Below are 19623 nucleotides of genomic sequence, written 5' to 3'. Positions count from 1 at the left end.
TAAGAAAAGGGGTTGACGAATTAACCAGTTCATGAGTTCAGCTATTCTTTGTTTCACAAGTTCGCAGTTTTCTTTCATTTTAAGGTGAAGCAAGAGAAGAGTGGTGACGTCGGAGATCGCCTAGGGCAACTTGAGAGAGAACCTTGGGGTGAAGAAGCAGAGAGCGGGCTGACTCTCGCGAGAGCGAGATTATCTTTTGAGCACAAGTAGAAATCAGTTTAAAAGCCTGGGCAGCAAGAGATTGCTTCCAGGCCCTTTATTCTAAACTTGCATTGTTATTTTGTACTTCATCTTCATATGTATACAATGGAAGTTCTATTTCTACATCTATTCACTCTCTTAGCATGCATGAGTAGCTAAACTAGTCGAATGGGTTGAGGAAAACTAAGCTAACATGACTTAGAAAGCTCATTGCTTGCGATTGTCTTGATTTATGTTGTGCCAAATGATGGAACACGAGACATATGCAGCAGAACTAGGATCTAATTACACTCTAATTGCTTTTAATTCAAAGAAAACTAGCATGCAATTGAAGGAAAAAAACAGTAAATATAATTACCTTGAAGCTCCCGAAATCCGCTTTTTCTCGTTGAATCTCGACTCAAACTCTTTCGGACCACCACTAGAGTTGACCTACTATCCTCTAGACTCAGAACCGAGTTGTGGGACCCGGTGGATGAAGAAAACAAGAGAGAGAAAAGAGATGGAAAATAAGATGGATCTTTGGTTTTGGGTTTTCCCTTTGTTTGTTAGCCCAATTTTGAAAAATTAAATTTGACAAAATTGCAAGAGTTGTAAATTTAAATTCAAAAGCCCAATTTATAGAAAAAACCATGTAACAATTGCATGAACCAAATTCATAAAAACCCAACACCTAAATGTCTCCACTATAAGCCAACACCTAACCCACTATTTTGTTAGTGGAATTATTTAACAAAAGTTTGGATTTTCCCATTAACTATAGTCAAAGGGCAAAATAGTCATTTAGTCAAAGTCAAACTTTGACCGAAAAGTCAACATTTTGATTTTTTATGATTTTTTCCGTGTTGAATAATTTTGACCTCCCGAGCATAAATCCACATTCATTTTCTCAAAATTCAAATCACATTTGAATATAAGATCGGTCAAAGTTTGACTTTTCAAAGTCAAAAGTCAACTCTTTGACTTTTTACATCTTTGACCATTTTCATTATTTTCGAGCTTTCGAATATGAACATATTCATATTCTTGATATTCAAATCACATTTAAATATTAAAGTTGTATCTCTAAACTGAAAAACCCGACCACTATATCACATATACTTGTCGGTTTCTCTCTTTTCACCTAATTCGAACAATTCGAATCATTCTATCATACTGTTCTAAGTTTATTCCATATGAGCTAGTAGAGGAACCTAATAGACCTATAGATCATGGGCTCTAACGATCCAAGATTAGCTGGCTAAACTCTTTAGACAGAGCTAATTAACATTCGTTAACTAACGGGTCATTCCACTATAGTCCCGTAGTCGCACTCCCCTCACTATAGATATATTTGTGTCCATTTGATATAACCATGATTAGTAAGCTAATCCTTCACAAGTTGTTCGTAATCTCGGCTGGGTCATACAAACCGTTTTACCCCCAAGACTACATCTTGTTCCTTAAGTTCCACTGATTCTCTAATGAACAATTGGTTTAAGGTTCAACCTATAAACCAAATCCCTCTCTGGCCAAGGAGAGGGTGGGGCCTCTTGTTCAAGACCTAAATTCAGTACTAAAGAGAACAACCTATCTACTATCCCTATAACGGGTAGGAGTGAATTCCGTCTTGTACCTTATGTTCCCAGCTATCCACCCGATCTTACCCCTGAAATAGGAGGCTTATTGGGCCAGCGATGATGAGCTGCCCTCACCTATGCAGATCTAAGGATAATTCCGAGTGAACAGGAGTTCATAGTTAGCTCAGGATTAAGATTAAGTTACCTAGGTCATCAATTAACAAAATAGTAGTTTTATACATAAAACGATATTTAGAACATAAAAAGTGATTATTTCATGGTTCAGTCTTATGCAAACTCTTTACATAGGATGCCTCAACTCACATATCTCTATATGAACGATTCAAGATCACATCGTTAGATCACATCGTTTATACTAACTACAAAGTGGGCCATATCCATAGTGTCCCCAGAATAAGGCGCCAACCTTATTCATATACTATAGACCATTTTGGCTATATATTTGAACTTGATCCACTTTTATGTCACTACATAAAGTTCAAACTACATTAAATAGCCTTAGGACCTTAGTTTATTGGATTCAAGATTACAATTTCAATAACAAATTTATCCAAAAACAAAACAGAATATGTTTATTAATTTACAAACTATGAGTTTTAGGACATAAAATCCAACACCAAATGCCCTTTAGAGCTACTCGAGAGGGAGTCTAAAGAAAGAACCTAATGACTCGAGAGAGCTAGGTTAGAATCTGGACTTGAGAGAGCAAGATTAGAACTGCATAAACAAGAGATGGGGACCTAGAGATAAGCTCTATTTGTCAACCTACATCACATGCATCCTAGAGATGGAAATGATATTATGTGGTCGCCTTATTTGTGTGTGTGTCATTTCATCATCGCATAAATAAGAATAGAGGCTTATGTGTAGGTCTATAGACTTAGCGCATATATTGCATGCGTTCTAACCTTAGAAGCCGTGACATTGGTACCGAGAGGTGGTTTACTGTTGTATGCATGTTGCATGATCGCATAGCATGAACGCATCCTAGGAAGTGTTAGCCGAAACTTTTCTCAACCCGTTCACTGCATACTCATCGCATCTTCTGTTTACCAACTCTTTTCAAACTCTGTCGCATTTATTTATTTTTCATCAATGCAAACATAAACCCAACAATTTATTTATTTATCCGGTTACCGCAAAGTTCTTCACAAAAATTACCAATGCAATCTATTTTCACAAGTCCCTGTGTTCGACCCTAGACTTACCAGGAAACTCAGAGGAATTTACACTTGGATTTTGCTGGGGAAACTTGAGTGCACAACACAATTTCATCAACGCATATCATCCACATTTCCATTTCATAGAATCAAGCATCAAATTTTTGGCACCATTGCCGGGGACTTCGGCAAAATAGAGTGCTAACGGTAATTTTTCAGATTTCTTTGCAGACTCTTAATCTCTGGTGAATTACGACCCAGAGATTGAGAGGAATTTTAGACGAAGATTGAGAGACCGTCAACAATAACCACAGTCAGATAAAGAAGAGATGGCGGAGCAGGCTGGAAATAGAGCACCAAATGATAACAATGTCATGGCGAATCCAATTCTGTTGGAAAACGATCGCAATAGGCCCATTAGGGACTATGCATTGCCAAATCTCTATGATTTCTCCCCAGGAATCATGAGGTCTGCCCTCGATGGAAGCCAATTCGAAATGAAGCCGGTGATGCTGCAGATGATCCAGACTGTAAGTCAATTCGGAGGAAGGCGTAACCCGCACGCCCACCTCCGAAGCTTTATTGAAATATGCAATACTTTTGTGTTCCCGAATATCTCTATCGAGGAAGTTTGACTAACTCTATTTCCATTTTCTTTGTGTGATCAGACAAGGAAATGGGCATATTCTCTCAAACCGGGAGAGATAACTTCATGGGAATAAGTGGTGGAAAAGTTTATGAAGAAGTATTTTCCACCAACTGAGAATGCTAGGAGAAGGAAATTAATAACAAATTTTGAACAGGAAGATGACGAATTGCTCAGCGATGCTTGGGCGAGGTTCAAGCGGCTGGTAAGAGACTGTCCACACAATGGCTTACCAGACTGCCTGCAAATGGAGATTTTCTACCAAGATTGAATCCCTCTTCACAGACCGCTGCCAATGGCCAGCCGCTGGTGGTTTGCTCGACAAAACATATGAGGAGACAAAGAGTATACTTGATCGCATTTCCAAAAATCACGAGGATTGGAGGGAAAGCGATCAGAGATTAAGAATCAAAGAAAATGACGCAAACAATGGGGCCATCGTATCCCTGCAAAATCAAATTACTACGATGATGAGTCTGATACAATGCATCACAATTAATAATACGGGAGCGAAGAAAGGACAGGTCAGCACAATTACTCAAACGACCGCAAGTTGTGTCATTTGCGAAGATGCTCACCTGATGGAGGAATGCCCAACAAACCCGCAGTCGGTATGCTTCATGAGAGATAATCCCTATTCCAATACATATAATCCCGAGTGGCGAAACCACCCAAATTTTGGGTGAAAAAATCAACAACAAAGCTTTCAACCTGTGGCACAAAAAGGAGGGCCACCCGGATTTTTTCCGCAAAACAACGGTCTAGCGCAAAGACAAGCTAGCAGCTTACAACCACCGTAATCTTCGTCCTTAGAGAGCTTGCTGAAGCAATACATTGAGAAAAATGAATCAGTGCTTCAGAACCAAGCTACATCCATTAGAAATCTCGAAATCCAAATGGAAAAAATTGTGGGCAAGCTAAAAAATAGACCGCAAGGAGCATTGCCGAGCTTAACTAAGCTCCCTCGCAATGCTGGGGGTAATGGGAAGGAACAATGCTTAGAAGTCTCCTTGCTAAGCGATAACATGACTGCGGAAGTAGGGGAGAAGCACATTGCGAACAACTTGAATGCAGTGACAACCGAAGACCCGTTGACCTATAGTTTGGAGAAGCCCGAGAAAATAGACCCTGAAGTTGCGTCCACCCTTAAGCCTCTAGATCTTGGAATAGAAGAAGTCCAACCACCAGTAACTCCGTAAAGACTGCAAGAGGAACAAAATGAGGAAGAAAAGATCGCAATAGTGGTTGCAGTGCAAAAGGCTATGATCCCACCTAAAATGGGCGACCCAGGAATCTTCACAATCCCATGCTCTATCGGAGGGACCTACAGTGGCCAAGCACTATGCGATCTTGGGGCAAGTATAAACATAATGCCGCTATCAATCTTCAAACAATTGAATGCCGACACACTTACGCCCATAAAGGAAACTCTCCTACTCGCGAACAGATCTCGAATATGCCCTGAAGGAAAGTTGAAAAATGCCGCAATTTCAATCGATAAATTCATCCTGCCGGCAGACTTCCTCATTTTGAATTATAAAGCGGACGAAGATGCGCCCATCATATTGGGACGACCATTCCGTTCAACCGGTCGCACTCAAATTGATGTGTGCAAGGGGGAAATTGTAATGAGCATTCATGGGGAGAAACTTCGGATTAAGGCAATAAAGATCCTAGAGGACAAAGAAAAGAGAGAAAAGCCACCATGAACGTGAACAAACCAGCCTGAAATAAGTGGTCCCTAAGTATTATATGATTCAACCTCATCAGGGACGCAATACTTCATGAACTTTTATCTTACTCATTATTATCTATTATAGCAATTACTTTGTTTTACTGACTATTTATCTACACTGTTCTTATCCAAAAAAAAAAAATAATAATAATAAAAATTGTAATATATTATTAAAAAATAGTATGGGTACTACTTCCACTTATTGTGTGCTACATCAACTTTCTCATACGATTCAAAGAAGGGTATAAGTATCAAGGATGTTATCAGCCTCTGTTGGTAAAAACGGACATCTGGCATAGGTCTCTAGCATATCTGGCAGTTCAAAGTCATATTATATAACTCTATATGGTCCTGCTCCACTCCGAAAGACAACCAACGATACCTTGGAACAACAGTTAATAGAAAGGGATAGAGCCTTAGTTGCTTTGAAGGAACATTTGAATCTAGCTCAGGAAAGGATGAAGCGTTACCTTGACCAACATCGGAGAGACGTCTAGTTTGAAGTAGGGGATCTAGTTTTCCAATTAAATTATATTTAAACTACAAAATAAATGGAAAGATAAGGGGAAAAAAAATAAGAAACGAGAAACAAGAAATATTTGTCAAATAAATTTCTGTTTCTATTTCTTTCTTCTAAGAACTAGAAATAGGAATATGTTTTAATAAATTAAAGGTTCAAATCACTCCATCACCGCAATCTAAAGAAGAGAGATCGCGGCAAAGATGGATGCGTCAATACACAATGCGGACGACAGCGCAAATTTGGGGGTGTACTCTTCCTTACCTTTATTTCAAATTTTGCGCTATCACATCGCATGTTAGTTTTCAAAGCTTTATCACCGCATCCTCTTTGATTACCGCAATCATTTGAAGTAGATAAATTTAGTAGTTTACCACATTCTGTTTCTTTGCCAAGTATGATTTCAATGATGAAAAATATGCTTCTATTTCTTTCGTATATACTAGAGTCAACTTAGTCTTAAGATAGTCACCTCATGAAATATTTCTAGAAGTTAGGGGTTTGCTAGCTTTCTTTCAAACTCTCTTTACAACGCATTCTAAGAACATCGCATGACTCATTTCAATCTTTTGGCACTGAGGACATTGCCTCATTTTAAATTTAGGGGTGAGGTATTTATTTTCAACCTTGCTATTTTGAAAAAAAAATTTGAGAATAACAACTCCACTGTCAACGCAATGGTAAATCCATGTTGATAAGAGTTAAGTTGTGAAAGGCACTTACCTATAGTTGGATGTCCGCATGACACACGTGGGGGCAAGCCAAAACGAAAGTAAGTCATCATGATCAACGCATAAATAAATGACCACAACTCCACTGCCAAATACGTATGAGTTTAGTCTGAGAAAGAGTGCATTGCTCGTAGTTGGATGTCCACATGACACCCGTGGAGGCAAGCCAAAACGAAGGCAAGGCACTTGGATCAGCGCAAGGTCAGAAAAAATATCAATGAAGAAAATTTCTATGCAAGGATAAAATCATTTGACACCCCAGTAGAAAATTTTCTTTTTGAAATAAATCATGCGATGTTCCGGAATTTAATAAAGTTCTTTTGAAAGGTAAGCTTGCAGTCCCTAGGTCTTAGAAATATTTTAAGAAGAGACTTGAATAAGACTTAAGGAAATTCTGGTATATAGGATTTGAACGAAGTGTCCTTGAGAAATCTAGGAAAAGAACTTTGCGGTTGACTTACTAGAGGAATCTTTAGCTTATGCTTGAGGACAAGCATTGTTTAAATTTAGAGGTGTGATAATGGGCAGAAATGCACGTTATCATAGTGCCAAGTTCTTAAACAATATTAGATTGTGTTGATGAAATATGTTAATTTGCGTCAATTAAGCATCAATTTCATAATATTGCAGTCGCATGCGTTCAACGCATTAGAACATTTGATTTTTGTATTTTTGTGCAGAATATGCGTTAACGCAATGCAATAATTGTGATAATAAGAAATCATTGGTCGAGCGCAACTTCACCGCAAGGCTTTGCGATGATTGTGTTCACAAACATCGTCTGAGAAGGATCGCTGCAACTTAATTAGCGCAACATGGTGGGCGCATCTGGGTGAAAGGCTAATCAATCACGATGGGACAGAAAGCTGATGACAGTCGAATTCGAATTAAGTTGACAGCCGATTAAGGTCACAAAGTACATTTAGGTTTTCGGTGACAATTATTCGGCGCATCAGTTAGGAATTAAAGTCGTCCCATCTGTACAACCATGAGAGAAAAGCCGCCTTTCACCATGGATACTCTATAAACACCAAGAGCATTCTTCAGAAAAGGAGTTGACGAATTAACCAGTTCACGAGTTTAGCTATTCTTTGTTCCATAAGTTCGTAGTTTTCTTTCATTTTAAGGCGGAGCAAGAGAAGAGTGGTGACGTTGGAGATCGCCTAGGGAAACTCGAGAGAGAACCTTGAGGCGAAGAAGCAGAGAGCGGGTTGACTTTCGTGAGAGTGAGATTATCTTTTGAGCATGAGTAGAAACCAGTGTAAAAGCCTGGGCAGCAAGAGATTGCTTCCAGGCTCTTTATTCCATACTTATATTGTTATTTTGTACTTCATCTTCATATGTATACAATGGAAGTTTTATTTCTACATCTGTTCACTCTCTTAGCACGCATGAGTAGCTAAACTAGTCGAATGGGTTGAGAAAAACTAAGCTAACATGACCTAGGAAGTTCATTGCTTGTGATTGTCTTGATTTATGTTGTGCCAGATACCCTTTAGAGCTACTCGAGAGAGAGTCTAAAGAAAGAACCTAATGACTCGAGGGAGCTAGGTTAGAATCTGGACTCGAGAGAGCAAGATTAGAACTGCATAAACAAGAGATAGGGACTTAGAGATAAGCTCTGTTTGTCAACCTGCATCGCATGCATCCTAGAGATGGGAATGATATTATGTGGTTGCCTTATTTGTGTGTGTGTCATTTCATCAACGCATAAATAAGAATAGAGGCTTATGTGTAGGTTCTATAGACTTAGCGTATATATCGCATGCGTTCTAACCTTAGAAGCCGTGACATTGGCACCGAGAGGTGGTTTACTGTTGTATGCATGTTGCATGATCGCATAACATGAACACATCCTAGGAAGTGTTAGCCGAAAATTTTCTCAACCCGTTCACCGCATACTCATCGCGTCTTCCGTTTACCAACTCTTTTCAAACTCCGCTGCATTTATTTATTTTTCATCAACGTAAACAACAAACCCAACAATTTATTTATTTATCCAGTTACCGCAAAGTTCTTCACAAAAATTATCAACGCAATCTGTTTTCACAAGTCCCTGTATTCGACCCTGGACTTACCAGGAAACTCAGAGGAATTTACACTTGGATTCTGCTGGGGAAACTTGAGTGCACAACGTAATTTCATCAACGCATATCATCAACATTTCCATTTCATAAAATCAAGCATCAAGTATCCTATACAATGAGTTTGTATAAGACTGGACCACGAAATAACTAGTCTCATTATATAACACCGTTAATAGTATAGCGACTTGCATTTCACCAAGATGACCATAGGTGACATGTCCTGAATCCTGAGTGAGTTGTGAACTCCTGCTCATGAAGGCGATCCTTTGATTTTTATGGTGAGAGTGGCCAGTTCGCCAACTCAACATGCCTACCATTTTGGGGATTCGTCTGATTGAGGAGTTGAAAACAAAGCTACACAAAACGAAATTCATTCCCTCCCTGATATAGAGGTAAGTAGATAAATTACTCTCTTAAGGGCTGATTCCGAGGCTTGAAAAATGTGGCGACATCCTCTCTTGGCTCGGGAGGGACTTGGTCATAGTTGGACTATGACTTATTGTTCATTAGAGGAATTAGTGATACTTAAGGAGTTAAATGTAACTATAAGGGCAAAATGGTAATTTTAGTCCAACTATACTTACGAGCAATTTGTAAAGGGTCGTCGCACTATTGACTTATTATATCAAATGGACATAGAAATATTCAAGTACTATTGGAGCTTCAATCTACAGGTTCATCAAGTCTTCTCTGTAGCTCAATATGGATTAAATTGAGAATTAATTTTAGATTAATTTGAACTGTTCAAATTAATTGAGAGAATTAATTATATATGATATAATTAATTTAATTAATTATATGTGGTATAATTAATATATTATATTTGATACATTATAATATAAAATTTATTTTGAGAGTAATTAAATATTTGAATATGATTCAAATATTAGTTATATGGATAAGATTCATATAATTGAATTTAGTATAAATATGATTTATATTACAGGTCATGCATTGTTGAGAGAAAATAAGACTATAGCTTATATTGTATTTGATACAATATAAAAACTATAGGTTATGTCTTATATTTGATATAATGTAGAGTGTGTTTATATATATATATATATATATTAATTAATTAAATTAAATTAAATTAAATTTTGATTTAATTAAAGGGAGGGGGTTACAACTCCCTCCGCTTAATTATCTCTCAACCAGACGTGCAGTGGGGAGTGCAGGAGAGATTCATTTGTCTTATTCTTCTGTATTTTTCAATAGGGTGTTTTTCTCTCTAGCTTTTCTAAAAGAATAACACAGAGAAGAAAAAAGTTCTTCCCCTCTCAATCCTTTTCCCTCTTCCAAAAAGTAGCAGAGCTCATACTTCTTGTAAATTCTCACTCTAAGAAGAATACAGGAGGTTCCTTTTTGTGGTGGTGTCTTCGTTTGGAGAACAAAGGGTTTGTGATTCGGATCGAGGGAATTACGTGAAGAAGTTGTTCTTTAAGTGTAAGTCTTTTTCTTCCCTAATTTATGTAATCAACATGTTGCAATTATCGTTTAAATGCATAATCTTTCTATCTAATTCTGTAATTTGAAATTCTGTGAAAACCAAAATTGGGAACGATCATCGCTTCTGCTGCAGAAACTTCACTGGTTCCCTTCAGATCTGGTAAGAATGGCAGCTGTCCAACTAGCGATAGCAATCAACATCATAATCCTAATGCATTCAAAGATGCAGAAGCTCATCAAGGTTACGAAGAATGGTGTAGATTCCTCCATGATGACCTTTGAGAACTAATCTTGGAAGGCTTCGACGAGTTGTCACAACAACGGTGCGATATCATAAGTCAGCTAAACAACTTAAGGTGACAACAACAAAAGCTCGTTAATCAACAAAATGAGCTACGAGGACTTGTCCAACGCCAAGTTTAAACCATTTAGTGCTAGTAGAACATCACAAAGACTTTCATTCGCCAACAAACACAAAGACAACACGAACAATTCCACTTCATGATACAATTCTTTCAAGTTGTTCTTGCCCGCCTCATAGTTGGACCAGTTGTTCCTCCGCTTCTCAAAACCCTATGCAATTGTAGATTGATATGGCAATCTTAGAGGAGAGTGAATAGGGTTTAATCAAATTAACTTAAAACTTTCTATTAATAAGGGTCTAATTAAACAAATTAACAAACTTTTCGCTAACAATAATTTAAATGATAAATTCATGCCAGTAAATTCAACCCAAAATAACTAAGTAATTAAAACTAATACTTTTTAAGCACCTAATTTGATTTTAATAAAAAGATTGGTATGAGATATGTAAAGATCAATTCAACCCGCATAAATAAAAAGCAATTAATTTAAAGAACAAATATTGCAATTAATGCAATAAAATATAACAACAACTAAATTATATAATTAAAGTTGGAGAGAGATAGAGAAATTAACACCGAAAATTTTATAGTGGTTTGACACAATTGGCCTACATCCACTTTCCAAGCTCCTATTTATTACTTCACTAGAAGTTTGACTCTTTCCATGGCTTGGAGTCGAACCGCTACAACATTCTTTTTTTGGATGCAAAAACAAACTTGATCCTTTCCACGGTTGAGGATCAAACCATTACAATGATTTTTTTTTTTTTTTTTTGGATCAAGAGCAACTCTTACAAAATATTTTTGAAAATAAAGATCACACTTGACAAACTTTCTACAAGAGCGGATTTACAAATTTTAATTCACAACAAATTAATCCTCATAATACATAGATATCTCTCTCAAGAATTAGATGAAAAGAAGAAAATTGGAGATTAGAGAGAGAATAACAATGGTGGCTTTAAGTTATGGAGGAAGTGTAAAATTGTTGTAATAATTTGAAGAAGATGTATTTAAATAGAGAAGGATGGTGAAATCCAAATTTAATTTGGGCCATTGGATGTTGGTAAAAGAAAATTGAATGCTCGAGATTTAAACTCAATTAGCCGTTAGACACAATATATATATATATATATATATATATATATATGTATATGTATATGTATATGTATATGTATGTATGTACATACATACATATACATACATATATATGTACATACATACACATACATATATATGTACATACATATACATTACATACATATACAACATATACATACATATACATATACATACATATACATATACATACATATACATATATATATATGTATATATATGTGTGTATATATATATATATTTAAATTATTTCTTTTAAAACCCAACAAAATGCAAATGTCCACCATGTGTCTAAAGCTAGCCGTTAGACACAAACATAAAATAATATTAAATTTATTTTCTTTTTAAATTTACTTTCTTTTTAAAATCAATTAAAAAATCAAAAGCCCACTATGTGTCACTGTCACTTCTCCATTGCTCCAAGCGGTACATTTTAATTGGTCCCTTTTGATGAGAAAAATTCTACCACGTCATCAACTTGAAAATTTTCCATTAAGCTTGTTTCGACTATATCTTCTTCGTTTGAGGTCTGATTTAGGTTATTCAAATTGTGATGGAACCGTTGTTCCGAGATCTATGCAATGGGCACTTCAAAATACTTAAATTATTAATAAATAAAAGCAGGTTTTTTATCATCAAAATATTAATTAAATAACTAATTAAAATTAATTAATTTAGGATTGAGGACCAAAAAGCCAACAACGATTTCTAGAAGATGAAGACCCCTCCAAAGCCAATGATAATGATGTGGGAAAAAATTAAATTTGGAGGTGTTTTATGAATTTTTGAATTTGAATTTCATATTTTTATGCTTTGATCGCAGTAGATAATCAATTGCTCTGAATTTCGTGCCAAGTTCTCAATTTTCTTTGCCTTTTCTTTACATTCGTCTCCATTCTTCCTTGCTTTGTTGCTTTTACAAATGACCTCAATGATGATACTCATGCTAACCAATGTGATGATTAGTTATGACTAGTTTTTAGTACTTAGCTTTAGGACTTTGCCTTAGGAAACGTTACTTGAAATTAGTCATGCAAGCTTTATCTCAAAACTCTTTTGCGACAACTTCTTGAAGCTATCGCATAATTCGATTTTCAGTAATGAAGACCTTGTTTCCCTCTAAATTTGGGGGTGGGAGAGGTTTGAGCTTAATGCGTTCAATTTTTTTTTTTTTTTGAAATCTCCCTGTCTACACACACACACACATATATATATATTTTAAAAAAAACATTGACATTGGAATTTGTTCGTAGTTGGATGTTCGCGTGACACTCGTGGGGGCAAGCCAAAACGAAGGTAGGAATCATGACCAATGTAGAAAATAATTTATCACAACTCCACTGCATGTATTAAAAGAAAATTTTGCTAAGGCATGAGTTGAGTCTGAGAAGGGTGCCTTGCTCGTAGTTGGATGTTCACATGACACCCGTGGGGGCAAGTCAAAACGAAGGTGAGATGTCTGGATCAACGCATAACCTACTTGAGGCACTTTTTGTTAATTTTGTACCAAAAAGCCCATTTCTGAAAAAAAAAAATATATAAGATGGCTTTGGAAATGAGTCAGAGATTTTTGAGAAATAAGCATGCCGCATCTAAGGGGTGAAAATATTTCCACAGGTAGCAGAATAAAGCCAAGAAAAAATGTTGGTCTAAATGAATCTAGAATAGGAGGCACTTTGAGAGATCTAGCTAACGCATCAAAGTGAGTTGAGACTTATTAAGGCTTTAAATATATGCTTGCGGACAAGCATTGTTTTAAATTTGGGGGTGTGATAACTTATAGAAATACAAGTTATTTTGCCTCTTTTATCTAAAACAATTAGAAAAAATCATAGAAAATGTGTTAGAAAATCATGCAATTAATCACATTATGCAATGACAAGCATGCAAAATTCATCGTCCTTGAAAGTTATAAAAATTTCACTTTTTGAATGCAAAAATCTGCTTAAAACAAAGTGACAGAGCAAGTTGCAGTCGTATGAACGCATAGAAAAATCTTGATGCCCAACTTGGAAATAGTTCTACGCGATAAGAGAAGACATGATATTAAATGCAACGGACGCATAGGCAGTGGAGGTCAAATAAAAACGATCAAGTTGGTAGCTGACGTGAAAAGTTTGCGACAAAGCCAATGAACTTTTGACACGAGGCAGGCGAAGTGAAAGGGCATGGAATTTAATGCATGGTGTTAGCATAATCATTAGTAAAAGATGCAAAGACTTCTTATTGATGCCTATAAATAGCCCACAAGATTTTTATCTAAAACAAATAAGACACTTAACCAAGAAATTGGCCAAGCTCTACAAAAATCTTCATTCCTCATCCATAAACACTTCCTTCCAAGCTTTCCCTTTGAGAAATATTGAGTGAGAGCTCAAGATTTCTATCTATAATGAAGGAAGGAAGACATCACCACCCTTGCAATCACTGTGAAGCAATCATCCAAGGAGCCAGAAGGCGCAAGAGATTGCAACCTACAACTTGACTCTCTATCCTTATCTCTTTGTTTTACACTTTCATTAATATTTGTATTGTTGTGTAAAGTTGAAAAACTTCCATTATCAATATGAATGCCATCATATTTTCTTATCTATTCATCTTCTTATCATCAAGCATGAGCAACTAATTTCATAATGGGTTGAGGTAAATGAAACAAACATGTACTAAGTAAAGCATAAACTTGCGTTCAACTTGTTTAATGCATGCCTCATAAACGATTTTGATCAAATCGAGCTCTAAATAGAATTAAAAATAGTTTGAAAAAGCAAGGGATTTTAGATCTCATTAAACAAGAAAAGAAATACCTTTAAAAATAAAGATACAACTGTTGCATGAAACACTCTTCGCTTGCATCCTAAAAATAGGATATTGTGGCTCAACGCACTGAGAAGTGTAGCTTATAATTATGAGTAAATTGCTCAAATGTATGGCCTATGCATTGCTTAGGAAGTGTTAGTAGATATTTTTCTCAACCCTACTTCATTAATTGGAATCTTACATTTCTCTCCACAAGCTACTTCACTCAAAGTTGTGATTATCATCGCATCCTTATTTACTTATTTTAATATTAGCGATAGAGTAGAAAAACCAATCCACCACATATTTGGTAACAAGTCGCATTAAGATAAAAAAAAAAAAAAACATTTCATTGCATCATTAGAAAGCAATTGTCACACCCCTTTCTGAATTACCCTCCTAATCCGAGAAGAGATGTGAAAATAGTAGTTGCCAACCCTTCTATGACAATTACTGCCAACATACTTCTATAAACCGGCGCCTTTGGCACCTGATAAATAGTTTGTATCTTATAACATATCACTACCACATAGACATGTAGCAAAACACTTGTTCACATATATTACTGTTAAAAGATCTAGTAAGTCTGTTTACGATAGCCATAAAACTCTACCCTGACTTCCACAACATGAGCATAGAATCCAAATTAAACAAGACATAATGAGCCACCCAAACTTCAAATTCTTTGGGGTTTTTGAGAAGTGGCTGACTGGCAGAATTGCTTGGCCTCAAGACGTCGACTTCTACCTGGAGAGGAAAACATTAGAAAAAGTGAGCTTAAGTTACCCAGTGAGTGACTTCTTTTAAAGAAACATACTTTCATAAACTCATGATATAAACATGTCTATAATTAAACATTTACATTCATATTCTAGGGTTTAGAAATAAAAATTTGAAAATGTGAAATCAAAGCATATAAAACCCTGGACTTAAACTCATCAACATTCCTTGTAAAATTCCTTTACTCCTTTGTCTGATCATACAGGAGAGTTCTTTTGTTCAATCCCTAATAACCTTAGTTGAAAGAGAGCCCTTTTGCTCGATCTCATCAACGTCAATAATATAGATCTTACATGCACATAGAACTAAGTAGGATCCTGTTTACCTTACTATACCTTCATTATCAAGGATCATCATGTAGTAGGGTACCTTATCATACCTTCGATACCAATGCTTCGGAGTAGGTTTTACATATTAAACATACATGTGAACATCATAAAAATCACACTTATCTTGCTTAGGAAATAAGTAAATAGCTCACTTAAATGCTAAGTCATGGTAACTTAATCTTAATGCTGATCAGCTGCAACCTATTCCTTAAGTTTCACTGATTCTTTAATGAACAATTGGTTTAGGATTTAACCCATAAACCGAACCCCTCTTGGGCCAAGGAGAGGGTGGGGCCCCTTGTTCAAGACCTGGATTCAGTACTAAAGGAAACAACCTATCTACTATCTCTATAACAGGTAGGAGTGAATTCTGTCTTACACCTTATGTTCCCAACTATCCACCTGATCTTACCCTTAAAATGGGAGGCTTATTGGACCAACGATAATGAGCTGTCCTAACCTATACAGATCTAAGGATAATTCTGAGTGAATAGGAGTTCATAGTTAGCTCAGGATTAAGATTAAGTTACCTAGGTCATCAATTAACGAAATAGTCAGTTTTATACATTAAGCGGTATTTAGAACGTAAAAAGTGACTATTTCATGGTTCAGTCTTATGTAAACTCTTTACATAGGATGCCCCCATTTTCATGTCTCCACATAAACGGTTTAGGATCACATCGTTTGTACTAACTACAAAATGGGCCGCATCCATAGTGTCCCCAGAATAAAGCGCCTTATCTTATTCATATACTATAGACTATTTTGGTTATATATTTGAACTTGATCCACATTTATGTCACTACATAAAGTTCAAACTTAAATTTAATAGCCTCGGAACCTTAGTTTATTGGATTTATGAATATAGAATTTAAATTTACTAAAGATTTTCAATAACAGCTTTATTGAACAAGAATATGATATTACAAACTACGGGTTTTAGGACATAAAATCCAACATATATAATAACTAACTTCTTCTTCTTCTTCTTCTTATTATTATTATTATTATTATTATTATTATATATATATATGTTATATCAAATATAACACATAACCTATAGTTTTATATTGTATAAAATACAATATAATCTATAGTTTAAATTCTCTCAATCAATCATGGTATTTAATATAAATCAAATTTATATTAAATTTAATTATATGACTTCAATCCATATAATTAGTATTTTGAATCATATTCAAATATTTAAATCTTCTCAAAATAAACTTTATATTATAATATATCAAATACATTATATTAATTATATCATATATAATTAAGTCCCTCGATTAATTTGAATCCAAAATTAATTCTCAATAATCCCAATTGAGTAACAGAGAGGACCTTATAGGCCTGTAGATTGAAGTTTCAATGGTACTTGAATAATTAATTAGACTTCTTTAATTAAATTACTCAACATCTATTACTGTCGGTCACTCCACTAAAAACCAATAGCTGCACTCTCCGCACTACAAGTATATTTCTGTGTCCATTGGATATAACCAATCAATAGTGCGATGCCTCTTCACAAATTGCTTGCAGATACAACTGGGCCAAAATTATCGTTTTGCCCCTATAGTTACATCTACCTCCTTAAGTATCACCGATCCCTCTAATAAATAATAAGTCATAGTCCAACTATGAACAAACCCTTCTCGGGCCAAGAAAGGGTGTGACGCCACATTGTTGAAGCCTTGAAACCAATTCTTCAGGGAGCAATTTATCTACTTACTTTGACATTAAGGAAGGAGTGAATTCCATCTTGTATAGCTGTGTTCCCAGCTCCATAATTAAATGAATCCTCAAAATGGTATGCTTATTGAGTCGGTGATCTGGCCACTCTCACCAATACAAAACAAAGGATCGCCTTCTTAGGTAGGAGTTCACAACTCACTCAGGATTCAGGTCATGTCATTTATGGTCATCCTAGTGAAATGTAAGTCTTATTATTAACGATGTTATATAATGAGACTATTCATTTTGTGGTTCGATCTTATACAAATTCTTTTGTATAGAACACCCCCACTCACATGTCTACATGAATGATCAAGATCAGATTATTTATAGAACTTTACAACAATTGTAACATCTACAAAGCAAGTTGCATTTGTAGTCTCACCAGTATAAGGTACCCAACCTTGTCCATCTACTACAGACCATTTAGGTTACACTTAAACATGATCTACCTGTAAGTCTCTACATACATGTTTAAACTACAAAATATAACCTTGGATGTTAGTTTATTGGTTTTATGGGTTAATGCTACTAAATGTTGAATAAAATAGCTAAGATTTTATTAAGTAAATAAATTATTTGTACATTACAATTACAAACTATAAGACCCCCAGGATTTAGGGCATCAACCCCAACAAGCTCCCACTTGTCCTAAAGCCAGTAGGGTGTACATCATAAAAGCCATACTAATACAAAAGTACACAAAATAAGAAACTAGGGCATAATACCGCCAGTACAAAATCTCCCACTTTCCCTAGACTAGATGTGGCATGTCTCGTAGACCCATCCTTTGCAAATGATCCTCAAACACCTTAGCCGTGAGGGCCTTTTGTAAATAGATCAACAACGTTGTGTGTTGAGGCTATCTATGTGACCATCATGTTCCCTTAATGCACAATCTATCGAATGAGTTGATCATTCTACTCTATGTGCTTCCCATGTTTGTGACCCTTGGGCTCTCGGAAATTAGCCACAGTACCACTATTATTACAATAAAGAGTGATAGACTTAGATATGTCTGGAACAACTTCTAGATTAGTTAGGAACTTCTTGAGCTACATAGTTTCCTTAGCAACTTCACAAGCTGCAACATACTTAGCCTCCATAGTGGACTGAGCAATGCACCCTTGTTTGGTGCTTTTCTAGACTATTGCCTCTCTGTTAGAAGTGAATACTGATCCTAATGTGGATTTCCTAGAATCATTATCAGTTTGGAAACCAGAGTCTGTGTATCCAGTAAGGATCAAATCCTTAGAACCATACACGAGCCTGTAGTTCATGTTCTCCAAAGATACTTAAGGATGTTCTTAACGACAGTCTAGTGATCAAATCCTGGATTAGACTGATATCTACTGACTATCCCCACCGCATAGCAAATGTTAGGTCAAGCACATAACATTGCATACATCAAGCTACAAAAAACCGATGCTTAGGGAATCTGTCTCATTTCCTTAATCTCTTAAGGTGTTTTAGGACATTGTTCCTTAGACAAAATAACTCTATGTTTGAAAGGGAGCAAGCCTCTTTTGGAGTTCTACATAGAAAACTTGACAAGCATTTTGTCAATGTACGATGCTTGAGACTGGGGCCAACGTTTTGTTCTTTTGACTCTAAAGATCTGAATGCCCAAAACAAACCGTGTCTCTCCCAAATCTTTCATTTGGAATTGGGTCGCTAGCCAATTTTAAATTTTAGTCAGTAGACCTACATCATTCCCAATGAGTAAGATATCATCTACATACAACACAAGGAAAGCTACTGAACTGTTGATGATTCTTTTGTAAACACAAGGCTCATCAACATTCTGATCAAATCCATAAGATTTGATCGCAGTATCAAATCTTGTATTCTAAGATCAAGAAGCTTATTTCAATCCATAAATGGACCAATTAAGCCTGCAAACTTTTTGCTCTTGACCTTGGGTTTGAATCCCTCAGGCTACTCCATATATATGGTCTCCTCAAGATTACCATTTAGAAAAGCAGTCTTGACGTTCATTTGCCAAATCATAGTCATAATAAGAGGCAATGGACTGGAGTATCCAGATAGACGTCAACATGACAATAAGTGAGAAAGTCTTCTCATAGTCGATTCCATTAACTTAGGTTTAACCCTTTACCACAAGTCTAGCCTTGAAAGTTTTCACCTTGCCATAAATACCCTATTTTCTCTTGTAGATCCATTTGCAACCTATAGGTTTAACCCCATCAGGTTGATCTACAAGATCTCAAATTGAATTGAAGTACATAGAATCTATTTGGAGATCCATAGTTTTAATCCACTCATCTTTTTCAACATCCTCCATTGCCTTATTATAAAATAATGGATCCTCAACATCTCTGTTAGGTACGATAGCTAGGGTTTTTATTAAACCCATGTAACGAATAAGCA

The 19623-nt window shown here is 35.9% G+C and overlaps 1 non-coding gene across 1 annotated transcript; it reads right to left on the bottom strand.

The window, feature by feature from the left end:
* Positions 1 to 3711: 3711 nt before the first annotated feature.
* LOC120068661 (small nucleolar RNA R71) lies at positions 3712 to 3818 on the bottom strand. Its single transcript, XR_005479296.1, has one exon. It is a non-coding gene; the product is annotated as a small nucleolar RNA R71 (small nucleolar RNA).
* Positions 3819 to 19623: the final 15805 nt, after the last annotated feature.

This window comes from Benincasa hispida, chromosome 12 (genome assembly GCF_027475165.1).
Source record: "Benincasa hispida cultivar pf3 chromosome 12, pf3_genome.v1.1, whole genome shotgun sequence".
Classification (NCBI taxonomy): Eukaryota; Viridiplantae; Streptophyta; class Magnoliopsida; order Cucurbitales; family Cucurbitaceae; genus Benincasa; species Benincasa hispida.
Note: the sequence above shows the minus strand (reverse complement) of the source record. Positions and strands in the feature narration are given on the sequence as shown.